Source organism: Canis lupus, chromosome 1, assembly GCF_048164855.1.
Source record: "Canis lupus baileyi chromosome 1, mCanLup2.hap1, whole genome shotgun sequence".
NCBI classification, from domain to species: Eukaryota; Metazoa; Chordata; class Mammalia; order Carnivora; family Canidae; genus Canis; species Canis lupus.
This window is the reverse complement of record NC_132838.1, coordinates 97,429,544-97,440,054: the sequence shown is the minus strand read 5'-3', so window position 1 is coordinate 97,440,054 and position 10,511 is coordinate 97,429,544. Positions and strand designations below refer to the sequence as shown.

Here is a 10,511-nt window from a genome sequence, read left to right as displayed (position 1 = left end):
ACACACTCACAAATACATTAGAAATGTCTTTAGAAGGAAGAAAGAGGGAATCTTGCAGAGTCCTAGCACGACCAATGGATTTCTTTGAAGGTTTGAAGCCCCTTCCCCAACCTAACTCCTCCCTCCCTCCCTCCCTTCATAGCCTTCTACAAAGTTGTGTCTACAAGAGATTTTTGTAGATAAACCCGATGGTGTGTCTTAAAAGTGATCATGCCAACCACATGGGGGTAATGTAGCAGACGTCCTCCATTCTCCAACTTGATAGGCAAGGGCATCTCTACCGGCAGATGGTATGAAAGATCTGCTCTAGCTCCTGTATGGACGCTGTGTCAGGGGGAAACACAGATGAAGACACAAAGCTCAGATGGTGATCCAATGGATCCCCAGCTGCAGTTTTAAGAGTCCAGAACCAGCCAGTGATGAACTGTGATGAGCTTGAGCTAACAGGTGTCTCCATCTGAGCAGATTCTTCTCCAGATGAAGGAAAAAATCTATGCATTATGCTCAGTCTGTCATCATTCAGCCTTGAGGTACAAAGCCCTGCTCCTCAACCTCCTTTACTGTCACCAACACCCTGGAGAGATGGTGGTCTGCCTTTGTCACTAGGAGCCACCAAGGGTTGGTCAGCTGGCCTCATCTCACTGAAAGCCTCCCAGAATCAAGCCTTTGTGCTTTCCTACGTGGAAGGTCTGGACCTCATCGAGACAATTGCCTACTATTGTTAAACATAGCATCTGAGGGTTTAGAAGGTCACTGACTCCTTTTGAAAAATTTAACTTTTTATTTTGGAAAGCCTTTAAATTTACAGAGTAATTGCAAAGATGGTCCCAGGAGTTCCTGATCCTTCACCCAGCTTCCACTAAAGTCAGGATCTCACAAAAGCACAGTGCATCTCTCCTGGGTACATGTGTAGACACACAGTACCACACTATAAACTAATGTCAGGCTCCTGTCCCACTAGACACAGGGCTGCATTAGGCGTCATGTCTGTTTAAGTCTCCACGCCGTGCCACTTGATGCTTGACACTTTTGAATAACACTAGCCAAGTATTTTGGAGGATTTTCCCCCCAATTGGGTGTGTCAGGTGCTTTCTCATGATTACCTGAAAGTGATGAGTTTGGGGAGAAGGCCATGGAGGTGATGTGTTTGCATCATCTCATCATATCAAGTGTATGTGATGTCATTGTCACTCGTCGCCTGTGATGTTTCCCCATCACCTGGTTCAGGTCATCTGTTGGGTCCCTCCATTGTGAAGTCACTACCTTTTCCTTCCTCAGAGGAGGACAACTCAGCTTGGCTCCCTCAGGGGAGGAACCGGGAATAATTTGTGTGTGGATGTTAAAGCTAACACCGTGACTAGGAGCATTGGCGGCGGGGAGAGGGTGGTGGGTGCTTGGAGGCTCTGCTTCCCCTCGAAGCTCCCACCTTGTTGTGGCGGTTCCCGCCAGGGTGTTACCATGGAGATTTCTGTGCAGTGCTTGGCTGGAATTACTCAGTGGAGGGAGGTGAGCACCGCCTGTCCCATTCCATTCCCACATGCAACATTTCCTTGTGTCAGGTTGGACGTGTGGCTATTCGTCTTGTCCTTCGGGGCAGACTCAACAATACCATTGTCTATCTGTGTGGCTGAAACTGGTCCAGCTTCATCTGCTGGGTGCTCTTTGGGTTGGCTCCTGTCGACATGCTTCCAACCCTGCCCCACCCCACGCCACCCCTAATTTTTAAAAAAATCTTTTCCTTCCTTTCTAGCCCCAACATGCTCGAAGCTCATTTTATACCTTCCCTGTCTCAGTCCTGAAATCAACCATTCCTCCAAGGAGCCCTGATTTCTCTTACTGGAGAAAAGAGTGAAAGCACACTTGCTAAGGTGCTGGGTGTGCCTATTGCTAGGCCCCCTTAGCAGGCAGAAATAGAAAAAAAAATGCGTGTGCATATTAACCCATATGTGCAAACACACAGTTACTTCTGTGTCTACTCATTTGTGCACGTATTAAAATAAACAAGAGGTCATGTTGACATCTCTGACTCCAATCCAAAGGACAAGGTTCATTCTAGCATCCAGCCCCTTGCTTATCTGTAACTTCTTTCTCTCTGGGGAGAAACCTGAGTCTCATTATCTACAAAGTATTTGCTTATTTTTTTTTTAATGCTAATATAAGGTAAAGTAGTTCCTGAGTGGCCAACCACTGCTCTAAACTACCACTGACAAATTACCTGTAAGGCAGGTAATGTGTGTTTTTTGTCTTTAGTATTATAGTACCCAGTGAGATAGGTCCTTGTTTTGTTTTTTTTTTTAAGATTTTATTTATGTGTTCATGAGAGACACAGAGAGAGAGGCAGAGACATAGGCAGAGGGAGAAGCAGGCTCCCTATGAGGAGCCCTATGTGGGATTCGATCCCAGGACCTGGAATCACACCCTGAGCCAAAGGCAGATGCTCACTGAGCCACCCAGGTGCCTCGAGATAGGTCTTTTGAAAAATGGTAACCTGCTGCTTACACCACCCCACTCCCACCCTCCCTCCTAACCTCCCACAACTCTGCTCAGTTTTTCTCCCTGGCAGTTCCCACTTAAATAAAATAAAGTTTCCATGTGTATTAAATTGCACATGTCTCTCTGACCAGGCTGGAAGCTCCTCAAAGGGTGAGGACTTGGTAGAGGTTTTCTTTGATGCTTTGGCTCTGCACCCAGCAGAGCCCCTGGCACATGATGTTGTCAACATGCATGCAACACGTGACGTGAGCACCAGTACCTGAGCTTAGACATCCATGTGAATTCAGACGTCTATTTGCTCTAAGCGGACCCCAGAGAGAACCTTGGTACTTCTGTAAGCCATCTGGAGAAGTGATCAGAATTTCTTGATTGGCCATGTTTTCAGGACACCAGCTTAAAAGTTACCATTTTAATTATGTATAAGTGTATGGTCCAATGCACTAAATGCATTTACATTGTTGTGCCACCATCAACACCCTCCATCAAACAGCACATTTTCATCTTAAAAACCTGAAACTGGGGATCCCTGGGTGGCGCAGCAGTTTGGCACTTGCCTTTGGCCCAGGGCGCGATCCTGGAGACCCAGGATCGAATCCCACATCGGGCTCCCGGTGCATGGAGCCTGCTTCTCCCTCTGCCTGTGTCTCTGCCTCTCTCTCTCTCTCTCTGTGACTACCATAAATAAATAAAAAAAAAATTTAAAAAAACCTGAAACTGCATCCCCCTAAACACCTCCTTATCCCCTCCTCTTCCCTTGCACTCACCATCTATTTTGTCTGTGACTCCAATTCTTCTAGGGGCCTCATCTAAATGGAATCCTATAGTATTTGGGGTGTGTGTGTATGTGTGGCTGGCTTATTCACTCAGCATAATGTCTTCAAGGTTTCTCCCTGATGTAGCAGGTGTCAGAATTCCTTGCCTGTTTAAAGCTGAATAATATCCCCTTGTGTATGTACCCCCTATCTTGTTTCTCCATTTATCTGTCAGTGGAGGTGTGGGTTGTTTCTGCCTTTTGCTTATTGTGAATAATTCTGCTACAAACATGGGTCTACCAATAACTGTAAGAGTCCCTGCTTTCAATTATTTTGGAAAGTGAGATTGCTTACATACTGACACTGCTGTGTGTCTTTCCATTTTGGATGTGCAGCCACGTGCTGCAGGCTTCGTCATCACACACCGAGCTCCGAGAAGAGGCTGGCTGGATGCCGGTGGTCAGAGGCACTCCATTCAAATTTGTTGAATGAATGGATGAGTTCATAATAAAGAGTACTTGGATACCACACACACAAATGTATGTTTCTGGAAAGATGGTGCTGGAATGAAAGCTGAAGGCATTTCTTTCTTTTTTTTAATTTTAGATTTTATTTATTTATTCATGAGAGACACACAGAGAGGCAAAGACACAGGCAGATGGAGAAGCAGGCTTCCTGTGGGGAGCCCGGTGTGGGACTTGATCCCACGTCCCTGGGATCATGGCCTGAGCCGAAGGCAGACGCTCAACCATGGAGCCACCCAGGCGTCCCAAGCTGGAGGCATTTTGACAATGGGTTTCCAGAAGCAGACATAGTGTCAAGTGCCACTCACAGCCCAAAAAGCAAAGTCCCTTCCAGCTTTGTCTTCCACCCTAAAGCCTAAATCAGCTTGCTGCCAATTCAGTTAACACACACTCTGATGGGGGTGAGGAATGCGGAAATGCAGTTCGGAAACTGTGAATCTAACTCATTCAGATCATTTCTTTTTTCAGTTTCTTAGTGTAAATGTATCACATCTTGGTGGGATGCCCCCCAGCTTGCCAAAGATATTTCTCAGAATGCCTTTGCAAAAAAAAAAAAAAAAGTATTGAGGAAGAGCTTAGTCCTCAGATGAACAGCAATGTGTATCTGCTGAAGGCCCACTGGATAAAAATGGCAAAACAAAAAGACAGAAAGGAATAGTATTTTTCCCCCACCTGCTGAGACATCCTGTTTCTCCTGGGTTCTGGTGGCTATCATAAGGGGTGACACAAAGCCTCTCAATGCTTCTCAACCCAGTGGGGATGGTGGGGACTTCTCAGCAGGATTCCCACCATGCCTTCAAGAAAACATGTGGCTGCAGTCCCAAACCATGGCTTACCCTGAGGTCAGGGGTCTGCTCCAGACTTCCGAGGCTCTGGCCCAGCTGCTCCCTCCATCACCGTCTTGCTCCTCGGCAGGAACCCAGAGTAGGAGCTGCCCGCTGCCAGGAGGCAGACCTCCCTCCTAACATCTGAGGCTGGAAGGAGGGCCTGGGGGTGTGGACCCTGGGCCAGTGGGGCAGGAGCTGGGAACGCGCATCCTGTCCTGTAGCTGGAGCTCGGAGGGGCCAGGCTTCATGCTGGATGTCTGTCTTTGCCTGCGCAGTGACAGAGGGGTGCACCACGTGCTAAATCTAGGAGGCTCATGTTCCCAGGGGTCAAGATCACTGTCCGGTGGAATGGTGGCTTCTGTCCTCATAGCAACTGGCTGCACAGAGTGGACGTCTTGGCCCAGGCAGGGGCGGGGGGTCACTCATGTTCCTTTGCCTTCCCTCCTAACACCAGGGTAGGTACAGCTCTGGTAGGGAACTGCCCCCTGCCCCATACACAGGCACATGCCTCCGTCTCTGTGTCTCTCCATCTCCCTGGCCCCTGTGGTCCCACTGGCTCTGGTGGGGCCTGCTGGGGTATGTGGGGAGTCCTGCCCCCCAACAAATCCTGCTGGCCCAGGGTTTCCTAGGGAGTGGAGGGGCCGTATCACATGCTGAAGCCATGATCTGTCCCCTGTACCCCCTGCTTCAGCTGAGGCAACCACCAATATTACCACTGGAATATTGTCATCCATAATAAGAAGGAAGTATTGGGTCCTTGTCCCTCCTTCTGGCACAGGAGCTCCTGAAACTCTGGGTTTTCCTGAGGAAGGAGAATAAGGACAGTGTTTTTTGTGGTGTTGATGGGGTGATTCTGGCCACATCTAAAGTAGGCACGGGGGTGGGGGTGAACCCTGGGGTTGATTAGGGGGCTGGACTGTCAATCACACCTCTGACCTCAGGGAGAGGAGCCGTGAAGGGTTGGAGGTTGGATCAATCACCAAAGGCAAGTGTTTTGATCAATAACACCTGTGCAGTGAAGCCTCCGTAAACCTCCCTAAGGACAGGGTCTGGAGGGCTACTGGGTTGGTGAACTCACAGACATCTGGGGAGAGTGGTGCACACCCAGAGAGAGTGTGGAAGCTTCGAGCCCTTCCCTATACCTGGCCCTGTGCGTCTCTTCATCTGGCTGCTCCTGGGTTGTGTCCTTCTATAATAAAATCTATGATCTGGTAAATAAAATATTTCCCTGAGTTCTGCGAGCCCCACTCAAAAATTAATCCAATCCAAGGTAGGGGCTTGTTGCAACCTGCAGTCTGGAGTCCAAGAGCTCAGGTGACACCCTGATTTTGGTGGCTGGCATCTGCAGGGCATGGGGGCGGCCCTGTGGGACCTATGGGAATGAACCCATAACCAGGGGAATCTGACACCCTCCTCGGGGAGAGTGGGTCACAACTGAGGTGCTTGGCAGTGTGGGAAGCCCCCCTACACTCCCTCCCACCTGAATTGTCACGGGGCACAGAACCCTCATCAGTACCAGATGGATACAGGTGGCCACCTCCTCTCCTGAGGGCCAGATGGAGAAATAAGCAAAGCTTATATCTTTGCTAAATAGATATTAAGCAAAGCTAATACATATTGATCACTCGATGCAAAGTTTTCATTTTTTCTGTCTATAATTCTGGGTGAGAAATAGATTACGTGCTGCGAACCACTCACGGTGTATGATCAACACAAATGAAACAAAGGTTTCGTGAAAAAGCTCACTCACACTGTGTGTGATAAAGGACAAAACGGGGTGGAGTTCCTAACAAGATGATTCAAGCTGGAAACTCCAATAAAGCGTTTAGAATCGACAACGACCTGAATCATTTGGAATCATGGCTTACAGAATTGATTTTCTTTCCCAGTAATGGGTGGCAACCCACATTTCCAAACCCCTGGCACCATCACCTACCAGATGCTAGATGCTGGGCACAGCTCATTTAACATCCACAAAATGTATTTGAGGAAGATATTAATAGCTCCGTGTTGCCTACGGAGAAACTCAAAGCCCGGGCAGCATTCAGTGACTTGGAGAAATCCTTTGCTTTAATAAAAGCCCTTTCTTGTTCCACACCTTTGGCATTAGGGACAGGAGTGGACACTGGCCCTCCTGGGTCGGTGGGAGCTCTGTGGAGACAGGTGTCCACATGGTCTCTGGGGACCAGAGTGGCTCTTCCAGAGTCTGGCTCCAGGAACACCACTCGCTCAGCCGCCACCCGTCCACGTCGCTGCCACCAGGAGCGTGGCCCATAGATACCCAGGAGCAAAAGCTCTGCATGAGCTTCTCCCCTCGTGGCTTTGCTTTGCATTTTGCTTTCTTGGCAGCTTCTTCCCTTTTTCTTTTTTTTTTAAGATTTTATTTATTTGTTTGTTTATTTATTTACTTATTTATTTATGAGAGACACAGAGAGAGAGAGAGGCAGAGACACAGGCAGAGGGAGAAGCAGGCTCCCTGTGGGGAGCCCGATGCAGGACTCGATCCCAGGACCCCAGGATCACGACCTGAGCCAAAAGCAGATGCTCAACCACTGAGCCACCCAGGCTTTCCTGCTTTCTTTGCTTCTGAACTGGACAGTCCGCAACTCTGCAGGGTTAATCCCAAACTCAAGATTGGGCTTACAGCAGCCCTTCATGTCTCCATGAAATTTGCTTCTCCAGGGGGCCCGGCAGGAGGCGGCACTTGTCTCTCCAGGGCATCCTGTTCCTGAGATGCGTGTGAAACAAACCCATACAGAGGCTCTCTCTCCCTCGGGTTTCAGCTTTTCAATCTGAAACCACGCTTCAGGAGGGAAGCTGGAATTACATCAGTGTCCCTCCTTCCCTCCTCTGTTCCCTCCAAAGCTATCTTCTGGACTCACCCGCATGTCCTGGAATGTGCTAGGCCTCAGAGAGAAGGGTGGGAAGGGGCAAATCATACAACCCTGGTTCTTACGTAGGCAAAGAGCTATTGCAGACGTTTGCAAACTTTAGCTCACCTGGGGACCCCTCGGGGGCTTGCTGCACCACGGATCCTGAGCTTCCCCAGCAGGTGTGGACTGGGCCAGAACTCTCCTTTCCAACAGTGTCCCAGGTCCCACCACTGCTGCTGATCCCGGGACCCTACTTTGAGAACCACAGATTTAGTAGCAGTGTGGCCCGCATGAAATATCTCCAGGCTGAACTGAAGCCTCGCCGGGACTCCCTGGGCTCCTGGGGAGAGACAGGCCCTTATGGTTGAGGTCAGCCCTTGCTGAAATGGGTTTGAAGCTGCCTTCTAACACCTCTGTCCTTTTCCAAAGGCTTGCTCCCACCCAGGAGCTAGATGCCAGTGATTGGCAGGTCCCCGGAGTGCGCTGCACACCGCCGATGCAGTTCCATCTGTTAGAGCATATGCTCTGAAAACCAGAGGCCTCCCTCCAGGAGCTCATTATTTACCAATCACTAAGCCGGCAGCCTCGAGCATCTTCCCTTGGCCGCCGCTCCGTCTCCTCGAACAATGTGAGTCTGACAGGTGCCACTGAGCACCTGCTGAGATGCTTCTCCTCCCTGGCTCTGCCCCACACCTGTAGACCCTCTCTGAGATTTCTGTGCAGAAAGGCTCTCTGGGGCTTGAGAAATGCTTGGCAAATTTTGCACCCTCTGTTTTTAGGGCAACTGCTGGTAATGGGGAGGACCACAGCCCTTGCAAAGTCAGCTTCGTCTTCCGGGGGCGAAGAGGGGACAGAAACATCTTCAAGTGAAGCCAAATCCGCAGGTGCCTTCCTAGCACATTGGGATGCCTGCAGACACCCATGGGGGGTGACGCAGGGCCCTGGGCGCTTCCTGATTCAGGAAGTGCCCAGCGCATTGATGCAGAATGACAGGGGTGCCTGGAGACTGCTGTGCTTGGGGCGCCCTGCCGATGCCTTTTCTCACCTTTGCTTTGATTGATTTACTGGAGTTCGGTCACATGAATACTATTATCATTAACATGTTATTATTTGAATAGGCAGAAAAAATATTGAACGGCTTTCTATTTTTCTTTTTTAAGGTTTATTTATTTATTTGAGAGAGAGAGATCAGGGTGGAGGAGCAGAGGAAGAAAGTCTCAAGCAGGCTCAGTGCTGAGCATGGAGCCTGACGTGGGGCTCGATCTTGCAACCCTAAGATCACAACCTTAGCCGAAACCAAGAGTCAGATGCTTAACTGACTGAGCCATCCTAGTGCCCCAGAAAAAAATAGTCACAACAGGAAAGGACACGATTTCTTCCTCTGTTCAGTTTTCCAACAAGATCATGGTGTCTTGTCTGAAAGACCTCTGTAAGCTGGCCTGTGTTCTCTGCGCCCTTGAGCACACACAGACGAGACACCCCACAGCAATGGAAGACCCCAGTCCTTATACCAGCTGTTACCCTGAAACCTCACAGGTCCAATGCCTGGCCAGTACTTTCCTCGGACTGAGTAGATGCCACAGAACAGGCTTTGTTCAGTTATCTTATGGTTGAAGACGGCAGGGGACGGCCGGAGATGGGACTCCCCAGAGTGATGCAAGGCCCGGTGGCTTCTCGGGAAGTAAATCCAGCGCAGATCCCTGAGCACGGAGCTGTTGCACACCTGCCTCCCTGGCACTTGAACAGAGTGGAGGAGTTACACAGGTAGTGGCTGCAGATGGGTGTTCGTCTGTAAAGAGAAGCCTCGCACGGAGCCAGACACATCTTGGCCCACTTGGCAGCCCCCGGGGGGGCCGCAAGAAGTCCGAGAACGCATTCCCGTTCCACTAGGAAGGGTGTCTGGTGTCTCCAGGAGTTCTTCAGGGGATGTGTCCATGTGTCTAAGGTGGAGGCCTTGCCCGCAGCCCGAGCCCTGACAAAGAAAACCGCACTGTGCAGACTGGGACACAAGCGGTGAAGGACCAAGGTCAGATCCAGTGGAGCAGCGTGGGGCATTTCAGAGCCACGGTGGCTCCCTGTTCAGCGGGACGGGGACAAGCTGAGTCGCCAGGGTGAGGAGCCGGCACGTTTCATCGGGGAAGGAGCACTGGCTCCAGAAGGTCTGCTCTGCGCGGGAGCAGTGGCCCTGGTGGCCCAGAAGGTGGCTGAGCGGGCCCAGCGCTCATCTCCCAGGCTCGGAAGCGAAGGCCGCAGGACAATGGCCGAGGCCACCCCAGGGCACGGTGCCTGGTTCAGCCTCCCGGTGCTGGAGGGTCGATGGGGCGACGTGGCCCGTTTCTCAGATACGGAAGGTGGGGCTCAGGACGGTAACGGAAGCAGGGCCGAGGTGGTCTGGAACACTCTGGAACACTCTGGAACACGGGGCCTTTTTCCTCCACGGCAGCCCAGCATGTCCACAGGCTTCCTCTTTTCTTTCTATGCCTTTTCTGGTCTGCAAATCAAATAACACTTTGATCTGAAAGAATGTAAGTGTTCTGACAAGCCCCAGGCAAGCCCGAGGAGAGCCGAAGCTGCCCCTGTCAACTCAGACGCGGTTAGGACACCGGCTGCTCGCAGGGGCGCCGAGGCTGCACACCCCGGGGGCTGCAGCGGATGGAAGCTCCCGGCCGTTCGCAGCCCAGGGAGCGGGGCCGGCTGCAGGTGTGCGGCCCCCTCTTCCCCAGACCGTGCGATGGAGACGAGGAGCCCTAAAGGCAGGATGTGTGGCTCCGGGGCAGGTGGCAGACGGCAAAGGAGCCAGAAAGACAGCCCTCCACCTCTCCGCCCAGAGGGGGTGTCCTCAGGGAGGGGCACCTGTCCCCTCCATCCCCTCTGCCGACCCCTAGTGGGAACCCTTGAGCGGTGAGCTGTGGGGGCGGCACCGGGGGTGATGTTCTGGCCGCCAGGTGCGAGGCCTCCCCCTGTCCCTCCTCCTGCGGGCTGCACGGAGCGGACACGGGTCCCCAGGCTGGCCTCCCCAAAGTGGTCTCTCTGAGGTGCTGG

General features: G+C 51.4%; 1 long non-coding RNA gene across 1 annotated transcript; it reads left to right on the top strand.

Moving 5' to 3' along the window:
- The first annotated feature begins 1,283 nt into the window (after positions 1-1,283).
- LOC140622568 (uncharacterized) lies at positions 1,284-3,773 on the top strand. The gene is made up of 2 exons (XR_012022290.1): positions 1,284-1,506; positions 3,641-3,773. It is a non-coding gene; the product is annotated as an uncharacterized lncRNA (long non-coding RNA).
- The last annotated feature ends 6,738 nt before the right edge of the window (positions 3,774-10,511 follow it).